The following is a 14,488-nucleotide window of genomic DNA, read 5'->3' on the forward strand; positions in this document are numbered from 1 at the left end:
AAAACTTAGGGTGAAACAAGCGATTTGCTGAGCAGCATTCCAAGGAACTTCTGAATCAGAAAGAAATATAAGCAGTTCAAGAGTTCACACAACGTTGATCAATGGGCTGAGAAGTACGAAGACCTTGAAAACAAGTTAGATATGGAGGTGATTTGGACATTCCCACGTACTCGCTTTGACACTTTGAATGAAGCTCGTGGTGAAGCCTTCAACCTTAATGCTGAATTTAAAAAATCCAAAGAAACCATCAAAGTATGAAAACATTGTAGATCAAATAGAAAAGCGGAAGATTGCATCAGGGTTCCATATCTGTGAACTAGAGTGAAGCTTCTTTCATTACAAACGAAAATGACCTGATGGGTCTTTCTAGAACCATGTCCCATTATTTATATGATGGGCTTCAGTTACACTAAACATAAAAATGGCCCAAAATGTGAGTGGCCCAAAATGTGAAAAGAATACAAAGAAAGATACAAGCTAATTAAATAAAACTTTACAATAGAGAATCAATGTTTATGCTTAGGCTTAGATGCTAAGTAATCCATCAGCTCAACACCCCCCCTCAAGTTGGAGGGGGAAACCACCTTCAACTTGCCCAAAAGATCATGATGAACAGTGCCAGGCAAAGGTTTGGTGAGAACATCTGCTAACTGTTGAGAAGTAGGAACATGAAATAGAGAAATCATCCCATCAGATAGTTTAGTCCGAATAAAATGACAATCAACCTCAATGTGCTTGGTCCGCTCATGAAAAACTGGATTCCTGGCTATATGTAGAGCAGCCTGATTATCACAAAACACAGAAAAGGGAAGAGATACAGAAATGCCAAGGTCAGTGAGCAATCTAGAAAACCAAGCCAATTCAGCAACCACCTTACTAAGAGCCCTATACTCTGCTTCAGCAGAAGATAAGGACACCACCGGCTGTTTTTTGGACTTCCAACTGATCAAACTACCCCCAAAAGTACACAGAAACCAGTGACAGACCTGCGAGTATCAGGGCATGCTGCCCAATCACTGTCTAAAAAGGCATGTATAAAAAAATCAGGGGAGTCAGAATAAAAAAGCCCTAAATCCACAGTTCCCTTAAGGTATCTAAGAACATGCAGGGCAGCAGACATGTGAGGAGTTCTAGGAGACTTCAAGAACTGACTCAAATGTTGAACAGCAAAACAAATGTCAGGTCTGGTGTGTGTTAGAAAGAGGAGCTTGCCAACCAAACTTCTATACTTGTTAGGAGAGGAGAACAATTCACCAGAATCAGCATGTAGTTTGCTATTAAGGTCTAAAGGACAAACTACAGGAGAGACAGCAGCACAATCAAACTGTTGCAATAAGTCAGACACAAACTTCTTTTGATTAAGAAGAACTCCACCAGGAACATCAGACACCTCGATTGCCAGAAAGTAATGTAAGGACCCCAGGTCTTTAATCCTAAACTGATCATCCAAGAAATGTTTTAGTGCAGAAATTTCAGCTGTATCATCCCCAGTTATAATGATATCATCCACACATACTGCCAAAAGGACAAGACACCCAGGTTGACCCTTAATAAACAAAGAGTAATCATTCAAAGAATGTATATAACCTCTAGAGTACAACGCTTGAGACAATTTGGCATACCATTGTCTTGAGGCCTGCCTTAATCCATAAAGAGACTTCTTCAATTTGCACACAATAGTAGTGGAAACAGAAGGAGCAGTAGCATCAGAAACACTCAAACCTTGAGGAAGCTTCATGTACACTTCCTCATCTAGGTCACCATGCAAAAATGCATTATTGACATCTAGTTGAAAAAGATCCCAATGTTTCTTAACAGCCACGGCAATTAAGCATTTGACAGTAGACATCTTAATAACAGGTGAAAATGTTTCTGTGAAATCAACCCCTTCAATCTGGGTGTCTCCTATAATGACAAGCCTAGCTTTATATCTTTCAACACTCCCATCAGCCATATATTTGATTTTGTAGACCCACTTGCAACCTATGTGTTTCTTACCAGGAGGAAGGGGAACAAGATCCCAAGTGTGATTGGCATCCAATGCATCAAACTCCTTTCTCATGGCATCCTGCCATGCTGGAACTAAAACAGCTTGAGAATAATAAAGAGGTTCAAATTCCAAAGGAGAAGTAGAAGAGGAGGAACCAGAAAAGGAAGGGAGTTGACACACATAGTCCTTGAGGTAGGAAGGAGTGGTGTGTTGCCTACCAGATCTCCTGTTGACATTAGGTTGTGAAAGAGAGGGAGGTGGAACATCAGGATCAAAAAATGGACTAGAAGTAGAAGGAGCAGGTTCAGGAGAAAGTGAGTCAGGGACAGGAGAAGGAGCAGGATTAGAAGTAGAAGGAACAGGTTCAGGAGGAGAAGGAACAGAAGAAGAGGTAGGGACAGAAATGTGTGTCCCAGAACTTTGATTATCAGAAGAAGGAACAATAGGAGGTGGAGAAGAGAAAATAGAAGGAATAGGTGGAATATCAGGAACTGTGGCAAAAGGAAAACATGTTTCATGAAACACAACATCCCTGGAGACAAAACACTTTTTGGAAGCTAGATCATACAACTTGTAACCCTTTTTGGCAAAAGGATACCCCAGAAAAACACATGAAAGGGCTATAGGTTTGAGCTTATCTCTTTGTAGAATAGGGACAGTAGCATAGGCAAGACAACCAAATGCTCTCAAATGTGAGTATTCAGGCGTTTTACCATACAACACTTCATAAAGGGATTTGTTTTGGAGTGTCCTAGATGGAATCCTATTGACTAAGTATGTAGCAGTCAAAAGACAGTCCCCCCAAAAGGATACAGGCAACTTGGACTGAAAAAGCAAAGCTCTACAAGCCTCAAGAAGTGTTCTATGTTTTCTTTCAACAACACCATTTTGTTGGGGAGTGTGGGGACAAGTAGTTTGATGGATAATACCTTGTTGATTGAAGAAAGAAGTACCATCAAGACTGGAACCTAACTCCAAGGCATTGTCACTTCTTATAGTTTGGACAGTAGCACTAAATTGAGTTTTAACCATTGCCAAGAAAGACTTAATCATGGAAAAAGCATTGCTCTTAGAGCCTAGTAAATATGTCCAAGTGGCCCTAGAAAAATCATCAACTATTGTAAGGAAATATCTTGAACCAGAGGAAGTTGGTATGTGGTAAGGACCCCAAGTATCAACATGAATTAGTTGGAAAGGTCTGGTTGTACTGATAGAGCTATCAGGGAAGGGAAGTCTAGTTTGCCTGGCCACAGGACAAATGGAACAAGGAAATGATTGTTTAGAAGCAAGTGAAGATGACAAAACAGAAATGTGTTTCATATTTGCAAAAGGAATGTGAGCAAGTCTTAAATGCCAAATGAAATTCATGTCATTTGCATCAGCATTATTACAAATGAAGCTATTTACATTTGAAAGTAAAGCAACAGTCTTAGGGCTAGAAGAACAAGCAGGATTACAAGAATCAGACAAAGAACACACAGAAACAGACTTGCAACAAGTAGAAGGAGAATGTGAAGGTGGCACCCAAGTAAGCTTGTACAGACCAGCCTCCTCTTTACCAAGATCCAGAGGCATGAAGGGGCCTGTAACATGTGAAGAAAACAAGAAGTTGCAGTAAATAAGACTATACAGTGCAACTGCTTTACTAGTTTGTGGACAGAGATTAAGTTGTGTTGGAAAGAAGGAACAAACAACACATTATGAAGAGTGATGAATGGAGTTAAAGCAAAAGATCCTGTAGAAGTTACTTTCACTTTGTATCCATTGGGAAGAGTTACAAGGTAAGGTATAGCTAAGGGTGTGATATTAAAGAGTAAGATTTTATTAGATGTCATGTGGTCAGAAGCCCCTGAATTTATTATCCAGGTGATAGAGTTAATTTGAGTAAGCATGCAGAGTTTGGAATCAGAAACAGGGCTCTCAGTTAGTATAGTACCAGCAAAGTTGGCAGAACACATGGGATTAGGAGCCTGAGCATTGGAGACTCCCAAATGAGTCTGTTGTAGCAAAGATATCAGTTGATCATATTGTTGTCTGCTAAGTAATCCATCATCTCAACAGTATCTTAGCAAGGTGCAAATTCTTCCACCCTTGCAGACAAATATTCTGGAGGTGATGTAAATGAAGATGAAGGTAGAGAAGATGTAGAGACAAAACTTCATCCCTCATCTTCGAGTCCCCGAGACAAAATTGTTCTACTCGTTCAATTTTGCCAAGTCTTTTAGTGCACTACTTTATCACTTTCCTTAAGTAAGTGATTTTTCATTATCGTTGCTCAACACAAAAAGTCTTGATCATAAAAGAAGGGCTTTTTACGCAATCAACACTGACAAAGATGACGTCTCATCTTCGTATTGGTGTAAAAATATTCAAGTATGAAATACTTGAGATGTTCTTTTAAATTTTTAAAGTAGTTACCCATTCATGTGAATATTACAACTGCTATCTCGTAATAATATTGTAACTTTTGTCATGAATCCAATATTGTAAGTGATTGTATCGCACTTTACAAATATCTCGAAAATATTTTATTCCATGACTTTTTTTACGTTTCAACTTTTAAAGGTTTTTGTAAGCTATCCTTGATATTTCTAGCTATTCTTAATATTTCTTGAGATTCTTGATATGTTTATCTTCATAATCACATGCTTATCTCCATTAGCTGACATCTTCATATGCCTTATACAGTCCCCCGGCGTTTGAGTTTGAAGCATGAAAACTTAAATACTGGATGTCCAAGCAAACTTCGATGGCTTCTTCCCTTGGTCCTTTTCCTGAAAAGATAACATATATAAGATTCAAGGCTTTTCTCAGATGAAGACTGTGCTTAACCCTTTCCGTCAAACTTTTTATAACCTTGACCGAAAATAATTAAGTATTCAGCATGTAATTTCGGGTCTAATATCATCATTTGCTCCGGGTTAGCTTTGTGCCTATCATCTAAGAATGTTAGTAAAACTTACTTGAACAAATAAATAGTTGAATTAAAGATACTTGACCGTAGGCGTCTTTTTAAAAGTAGTACTTCTTCAAGTGTACTACATTTCAATTTGAAGGGAACACTTTTCCTTCCATGATTTCCAACTTATATGCTCATTTTTCAGCCATGCCTCAAACTCGATATGGTCCTTCCCAGCTTGGCCCTACTTTTCCGGAATTAACTTTTCGTATGGACCGAAACACCTTTCTGAGGACGAAGTCCCAATTTTATAGTATCGTAAATTTGCCCTTCAGTTGTAGTACCGTTCTATCCTTGGCTTTTGAGCTGCCATTCGTATCAAATCCAATTTCGCTCCTCAATCGTATCTAAATTATACGTAATGCTTTATTATTTGATGATTATTTTATATGGATAAATCTTAAACCGGGCTCTCCTATCTCGACTGGTATCAAAGCTTCTATGCCATAAATAAGGTAGAAATGAGTTTCTCCCGTACTTATCTTTGATGTAGTCCTATAAGCCCATAATACTCTCGGTAATACCTTGGAACATTTGCATTTTGCTGCTTCCAATCGTTTTTTAAAATTATTTAAAATTATTTTATTGGTCGACTCCGCTTGTCCGTTGGCATCGAATTAATACGGTAGCGAAGTTATCCTTTTGATACTTCGAATTTCAAAGAATTCGGTAGTTTTCAATACTACAAACCGTGGACCATTATCACATATGATTTCATTTGGCACTCTAGATCTACAAATTATATTTCTCAAGATGAAATCTTTGACCTCCTTTATTGTACTTGTTTGAACGCTCATGCTTCCATCCACTTAGAAAAATATTCAGTGAAAAGCAATAAATTTTTTACATCTCTTGGCGCTTGTGGTAATGGTCAAATAATATTCATCCTCGTTTCATAAATGGCCACGGGGCGAGCATGGAATGTAACAGTTCCGCTGGTTGATGCAATTGGTTTGCGTACCGTTAACACTTATCATATTTTTTTCACAAAGCTTTCCGCTTCTTCTTTAGTTCTGGGCCAATAATACCACGCTCTTATCTGTGTCTTTTCCAACCCTGCATGATTACCACAATGTCCTTCGTGCACCTCTCACATAAGATACTCAGTTTGTCCAGGCACTAGGCATTTAGCTAAGAGACCACTAAATATTTTTCGAAACAAGTTTCCATATGCAAATAGTTTACAATCTTATTTTGCCAATCCCAAGTAAACTTAGTAATATTTACTCCCTCCGGTTCACAATAAGTGGCCAATTTGCTTTTTCATTTTGGTTCAAAATAAGTGTCCAATTATGTAATCAAGAAAGAATTCAATTTGTTTTTACAAAATAACCCCTATGTACATATCCCTAAAAAAATTTCTTACTCCTCACATTAAATATTTAATTAGGGGTAGTTTAGTCATAGTAGGTATTTTTGTATAGGATTTAGTATTTTCTTAATGGGCTTGCTAAAAGCAAATTGGACACTTATTGTGAACCAAAGGAAGTACCTCTTTTTTGTTTGATCAAGCGCTGAATGGAATAAGCGCACCACTATGGCATATCAGAATTGGTAATATATGCTAATGATCCATGGTTTGCTAATGCATCTACTTCTGCATTATCATTCCTCTGAATTTGAATAGTCTTCAAATCTCGAAACTGATTCAGTAACTCTTTTACGTTTCTAAATACTACTGCATTCGTGGCACTCGAGCTGCGTAAATTCCTTGAATTTGATTTATCACCACCTATAAGTTACTTTTAATCTCAATTTTCTCAATTCTTATTTCTTTGGCAAGCTCCAAACTTGCAACCACTATCTCATACTTGGCTTCGCTATTAGTAATAGGATAATATTTCATTGCTTGCCTAATAATTTTACCTGGAGGTGCAATTAGAATAATACCCAATCCGGCTCTCTTTATGTTAGATGATCCGTCTGTGTATAAAGTCCAAGTCCCCAAATTAGACCCAGAAGTAATACGTACTGCCTTTTAAGCTTCGGGAAGTAGGTCCAAGCTGATGTCGGCTAAAAAATTTATTAATACCAGTGATTTTATAGCAGTTCGTAGTTGATAAATAATATCATATCCACTAAGCTCAATTGGCCATTTAGCTAATCTTCATAAAAAATCATGCTTATGCAAAATGTTATGCAATGGGAAGGTCGTTAAAATAGAGATTGGATCATATTGAAAATAGAGTCGTAATTTGCTTGATGCCACTATTATTGCTAAAGCCAATTTTTCTAGACGAGAATATCTTGTCTCGGCTTATAATAATTATTTACTAACATAATAGATAGTATATTTTCAACCTTCTTCACGAACAAAAACTTCACTTACCGAAACTTTAGATGCGGCAAGGTAAATAAGCAGTCTTTCCCCCTCTTTCCATTTTGAGAGTAGAGGCGATTTTGATAATAAGCTTTTAAATCCTTTAATTCTTGATGACAATCATCCGTCCACTCGAACTTGTTTTAGTTTTTAGTAGTGAAAAAAATTTGAAGGAACTCTTAGAAAATGTGGATATACATCTTCTCAAAGCCACTACTCTCCTTGTTAGCCTTTGTACTTCTTTTTTTCTTGTAAGTACGTCCGGAATTTTCTCAATAGCTTTGATAAGTGCCGGATTTACTTCGACCCCCCTGTTAGAAATAAAAAAAACCTAAAAATTTAATTGCGGCAACGTAAAATGCACATTTTTCTGGGTTCAACTGCATATTGTATCTTCTAAGAATTGTGAATATTTCTGTAATGACTCGACCAATCATTTTGAGTTCTAGCATTTTGTTCACCGTTTTGAGATCTTGAGTAGCTTCACTTTATGTATTATGACTTGCACGTGTAGTCGGTTTTGATTTTTGAGAAGTTCGGAGTTGATTTGGAAGAATAATTTTCAATTTGGAAGCTTTAAGTTGGGAGAGTTGACCAAAGTTTGACTTTTGAGTAAACGATCTCGGAATTGAGATTTAAGGTTCCTATAGGTTCTTAAGATGATTTCGAACTTGGTCATATGTTCGGGTTTAGTATTGGTTGGTCTGAGAGCGTTTCGGTGCTTATCATCGGAAGTTTACATTTTGAAAATTATGAAACTTGCTAAGCTTGACTTGGAGCGGACTTCAGTGTTATCGGACTCCGAGTGGTATTTTGGGACCTTGGATAGGTTTATTTAGTTTATTAAAACTTGTGTGTGAAGTTTGGTCGTAATTCAGGATATCCAAGTCTGATTCAAAAACGTTCCACGGAGTTAGAAGGTTTGAAAGTTAAGAGAAGAATTTTGATAGTCGATTCTTGGTTTTGATGTTATTCGTGGCGTTTCGAGCGTTGCTAAGTTTGGATAAGGCATAGGAACTTGTTGGTGTGATCGGACGGGATCCTAAAGGCCTCGGGTGTGTTTTGGGATGGTTTTGGACCATTTCCCTTTGATTTATAGCTGCTGGCTTCCGGTGTCTTTGGTATGCATCGCGATTGCGACTCACCGAGTCGCGATCGCGAAGGGTGATCTGGAGCTAGGGGTCTGCTATTTTTCGGGTTCGCGGGTGATGCTCCGTGTTCGCGTAGTGGCCTGGGCTAGGGCTGGGGCTTCGCGTTCGCGTGTCGAGTTCCGCTTTCACGTAGGCTTGCAGTTGGGCTACGGTGAAATGGTCTTCGCGAACGCGAAGAAGTCCCACTTCACAGTGGATGGACTACTTGTGTTTTGCGATCACGGAGTGTTAGACGCGATCATATAGGCCATTTTGGGTGGCAGAGGTGTTTTTTCTTCGGATCATGAGGCTTTGGACCGTGATTGCGATGGCTAACGTCTGGGCAGTTTATAAGTTAGCAAATCCAAAATTTCTCATTTTTATCTCTTTTCTCTAACTGGAGCCGATTTAGGGGCGATTTTGGAGAGACATTTTCATCATCTATCACAAGGTAAGTGATTCCCACTCATTGTGAGTTAAATGCATGGATTATATATGGATTTGAACATGAAAATTTATAGAAATTTTGAGATTTTGGAAGAATATCTAGAATGATATTTTTGAGGTTTGACCACGAAATTGGAAATGGAATTGGGAACAAATTATATAATTGAGTTCGTGGTATTATGAGTAGTATTTATCTTCGAGAAATTTTGTAATTCGGACGCGTGGGCCCGAGGGTTGACTTTGCTGACTTTTTGTGTGGAGTTGGGAATTATTTCTAATTGTTAAATTACTATTTTGATTGGTTTGCACGTTCTTTTTACTAGTTTCGGATTGTTTGGCATTGGTTTGAGGTGTTAGGGAGGTATTTGAGCCGATTATCGAATTTCGAAGCGAGGTAAGTCTCTTGTCTAACCTTGTGGGGGAAATTTACCCCCTATGTGCTATATTTGTTATGTGCTACGTGTTATGGGAGCTATATACGTATGAGGTAACGAGTGTCCGTGCGTATGCTAGAATTCTTAACTATGTCCGTGTAGACTTAGACTCACGCCATTCGTTAATTGTATAAATTGAGTTATTCTTGACTTTTTACATGCTTTATTTATTATTTTTAGCTTAAGACTGGACTTGTATAGAGTATCGAACCTTGCAATTTTAGATACTTGATGAGCTACTTAATTAGTCGCGGAAATTATACTTCTTTTTACATATTTCTCCCATTTTGTGTGTATTCATAAAGTTCCTTGAATTTCATAACTCATACATATATTCGTAAGTGGGGCCAGTGACCCGTTCAAAGTTTTATATTGAGATCATCATGAATGGCTCAACAGTATTCTTATGGGATCGGGCTGAACGCCTCAGTAGTATTCTTATAGGATTAGGCCGTTCGCCTTGACGGTATTATGTAACACACTCTTATGGGATCAGATTATTTGTCTCGGCAGTATAATGTAATATATTTTTATGGGATTGGGCCATATGCCACAGCAGGATATTATACCACCACTCTTATGGGATCGGGCCGTTCGCCTCGGCATAATCGTGTGTAATACTCGATAAGGAGTCAACGTACATATGAGTATTTCTGACTTGAGATGTGATATTTTATTCAGTATTGACCATTATATATTCAGTGCAAGGTAGTATCCAGTATTTGAGGCTTTTTATTTACTCTTTCTGTTGAGGATCGTGTTATACACATACATCTGCTTCGTTGCTTTTACTTGCTATGCTTCGTACATGTCTACTTTCAATGTACTTGATTATTGGACTACTAATAAGTGGCGATATTGATGCCTCGTCACTGCTTCTTTGATGTTAGGCTAGATACTTACTTGGTACATGATAACTATGGATTTTGACTACTTATTAGCACTTTATTGCTTTTGCTTTAGTCCGAAAGTATTGATTTATGTTCCCAAAACTAATAAAAGTATGCAAATTGCAAGAATGTTGGAAGTTTAAGCTCCCATGGTGAAATCCGACTAAAAGGGAGTGTTCCAACAATCGTTTCCACTCACTATTGAGTGCGGATCAGACGTGGATCAATTTTTGGCGATGGTCGTTGGAAGAATAGTACCCAACAAGAGTCGGGATCGATTTTCACATGGAGATACTATGGGTGTTAGGGGTATACACTTGACAAAATCAAATGGAACAACTAAATTTCACTTCCAACCAATTGGTTTTGATTTCTAATTCTAGACTTTTTGCTCTAACAATTATAAGCTAAGAGAAGAAACTAAAAAATGAATGATTGTTTTTGGTATTTTTCCAAATATTTAAAAGCCTAGGGATGTGACCTTAACCTAGGTATTCGCCTAATGGGTTAAATACATTAACACTTGTTTTGTTGATTATGGTGTATTATAGCTCTTAACTCTACGTTACCCACTCCATATACTCGGTCATAAAGTGAATTTGCCCAATTTGACTTTTTCAAGCCCAAATGGGTATCAAATTAAATAGTAGATATGAGCTCAAGTCGGGTTCTCACTATCTCTAGTTTGAACCATTTAATTAGACTAATCAAACTCTTAATTAGCCCAATTTCTTTTTAGCAAAGTTATCCTAGACTATGTCCATCTTTCTCAAGTAAAGACCAAGTCAAAAAGGAATGAATCAATGTTTGCAACTATTAATCCTAAAATTCAAGCATAAAATAAGCTAAATAATCAACACCCAATCATAAATAAGCATTAAATTAAGCACCCATAAAGTTTACATACTGGGTTTGGGTCACAACCCTAGTAAGAATCTAGCTACTTATAGTGAAATATGAAGAAAAACAAGAAAAAATACTAATTAGACTCATAATCTAAGATTAAAATAAAAAATATGATGTTTAAATCCTAAATTAGTCACAAACTTCCTAAAATGGCAAAATATAACGGTTACAGCAGCTCAAACTTTGAAACTTGACCTAAAAATATGAATCTCGTCTATTTATAGTGGCCAAAATTCACTGACAAAAATGCCAATCGGGAGGTTCTGCGGCCGCAAAATTCCATGTGTTGTCCGCAGATTTCTTCAGTTGGCAAGATCTTGGATTCTGCAGTCACACAATTCTGGTCTGCAGTTGCAAAGCTTCTTCTGCGTTCGCACAATTCTTGTGTGGTCCACACTTCAAGCAAGGCTCGAGTCTTGGTCATTTGCACACTCTTCGAACTTTGAATCATTTGTCAGTGCAAACCTTGTTCTGCGGCCACACAATTCATGCGTGGTCCACACATTGGATAAATTCCTGTTGGGCTCTTTCACTTGATCTGCGGCCATAGTAGATGGAATTTTGCGCCGCACTTTCTTCTGCGGCCGTAGAAATCCTTCTGCGGATCGCACTTCTTAAGTTTTGCGCCCCTTCTTGCCTTGTGAGTCGGAACACTCATTTTTTAGTCGGATTTCATCATGGGAGATCAAACTTCCAATTTGCGCACTTTCATTAGTTTCGGGAACATAAATCAATACTTTCGAACTTAAAACAAAAGCAAAAAGGTGCTAATCAGTAGTCAAAATCCACACTTATCAATTCCCCCAAACGTAAGTCTTTGCTTGTCCTCAAGCAAATAAATTAGTTCCCACCTCCTTAGAGTTAAGGGTCATTTTAGCGAGGCAAAGGCGAGCCATTCACACATCAGTTGGGACCAACAATTACCCATACTACTCATGCATTATCAACAAGGTGACAAGTCAAAAATTCGTGCACATATAGTTCTAATGTGACTTTTGAGCTTCAAGAATTGACTTTACTCATCAAGGACTCTTATTCTTTCAAGTAGGTCATGGTGGACTCCAAGCTCTTCCTCCTCTACTTTCCAACTTGCCAAGATCATTTAAGAAATTAGCACTCAATTTTAAGATTCATGAAAGGTTCACACATCTCTCACAAGAGAATGTCACAAGTGTGGCTTCAAGTACTATAGGTTTTCCCCTCATGTAGATCACCACTAATGCAAGCTCACTCGGTTCGAAATCAAGTAGGACTTCTTTCGGATTGTAATGAAGGCTTTTGGATTAGGTAGGATATGATACGGGTAAGTAGTTACATCTTTCCTTAAGCACTCCACATTTTCATTTCTCGACCCACGATTACCAATTCTTAGATGCATTTTATTTTCATTGGGGATTAGAGAGACTCAACATCACTCTTTCTTGTCCATTTCATTCTTTTTCTCCCTTTTTGATTTCTCGTGTCGGGGATCACTATCTCTTTTTGAATCCATCAACCCTTCCACTTATTCACTTTATGTGTGTATTTTTCTTCATTTGTTCTTTTATTTTCTTGCCTTCTCTCTTTGATGTTTTTGTGCCTTGATACTCTTTTCAAAATTTCTCATCTCTCCCCCAAACTTATTCTTTAATCCACTTGTTTCACAAGAGTGTTAAGGAAAGTTCGGGTACCAAGAGAAGGTCACGACAAAAGGTTTTCACGCCATCCATTGTTGGGACGAGTCACCCGGTTCACACAACAACAACCTTTGGAAAGATCTGTGGTGTTAAGAAAACCAAAGGCTTATTATCTGCTAAAGCATAAAAAGAAGCTACTCAATAAAACAAGAACTAATATAGAAAAGATAAAGAAGCTAATAAACAATAATTACTAAAGAGAGATAAATATACATAAGAGAAGAGAGAAGAGATAGATAACTACAAATAAGAAAAGAAAGAGTATCATCAAGTTACAGACCAAATGCATCAAAGTGCCAAATAAACCACCCCCCCCCCCCCCCCGAATAAAAGTAAGCATTATCTCCAATGCTTAGAAAAATAAGAGTAAAAGAGGAGAGGCTGAAGAAAACTCCCTAAGGATTCTTGGACATCTCACTGTCCCCAGAAATGTCATCTCCCTCAGGATCAACCAACTAAATCTCATCATCATCAAATCTAGGCGTGGCTGGGTTGACGAACATCACACCAACTACCTCAGCAGTGTTTGCAGCAAGGTCTGGCTCGTCAGACTGGCCAACTGGTGCTACCGGTGCAGATGATGCTGAAGGATCTAGGGCAAATTGGTACGGGTCAAGCAGCATATCAAAAGGAAGGTCTCCGACGGTAGCAAGTTTGGTCACCTCTTTCTGGAGCTTGTCCACTAATTTCTTCCTGACCTAAGACTTCATCATCTTCTTCACTTCCTTTATTAGCTCCTCAATAACTGACCCGCGTTGTACTAAGGTGTCCATGATAATCTTCTTATTCTCCAGAATCTTCTTTAGTGTCTCATCAATGTCAGAAGGAGCCTGAGGTGCCTGAGAAGTGGACTGCACTGCAATAGTACTAGACAAGTCAGACAGCTTAGAAGTAGTTGTCTACATCCAGTTGTTGAGACTCGCCAATGTTTGGGAGACTCGCAGAGCAGATAGGGGAACTGTGGGCACGGGCACTAGCTTTAGAGCAACTCTAGGGACAGTGGTCGGAGCTGAAGATGATGGTGGAGGCATAGCAATGGCACTGGTAGAAGGCTCAACATCGGTGGATGGAAGAGCAACTGCCTCAGAAGCTACCACCATTGGTTCATCAGACTGGCCTTTGGTGGTAGAAGGCTGGACTTTCTCCTTTGGGTTTCTTGCATCTATCAGTGAATACCAGTCGAAGGGCTTCTTTGCCATCACCTTGGTGTAAAAATCTCTCGGCTCTGCCTTTGCATTAGTTAGATACTCTGTGATGTCTTGGGATAAGGGTAGGCCAAGTTATCCTGTCTTGCTATTAAATGAAATGTTGGGTGACATCACAGCACCCACATTGATTTGTTACCCGGCCATAATGGAAGCCACAAGAATTGCCCTAGGAATAGGAAGGCGAGTCTCGTTCTGGTATGGATCCAACCTGCTACAATACAAAGGTCCGTCACCCTTTTGCCTCAAAGATCAAAGTATTTCGCTGAATGGGAACCCCAACGGTAATCCATGGTGGTGGTGGCCCTAGTGGTGACAGAGTCTCAGCCAACCAAGGTCGGACTTCCTCCTTCAGTGCGCACTTCTCCAGATACTCCTTCGGCCTAACATCCTCGAAGCCCAAGTATGCATTTAGCATATGCTGATCAAACCTCACCTTGAGGTTACGTACTTTGGTCACCTTTGCCCTTTCTTAATATGAGCATCATTAGCATGAAATTCTCGGACGAGGTATTCTTTAGCATCCTCCAC

The sequence above is a fragment of the Nicotiana attenuata genome, chromosome 3, assembly GCF_001879085.1.
Source record: "Nicotiana attenuata strain UT chromosome 3, NIATTr2, whole genome shotgun sequence".
Classification (NCBI taxonomy): Eukaryota; Viridiplantae; Streptophyta; class Magnoliopsida; order Solanales; family Solanaceae; genus Nicotiana; species Nicotiana attenuata.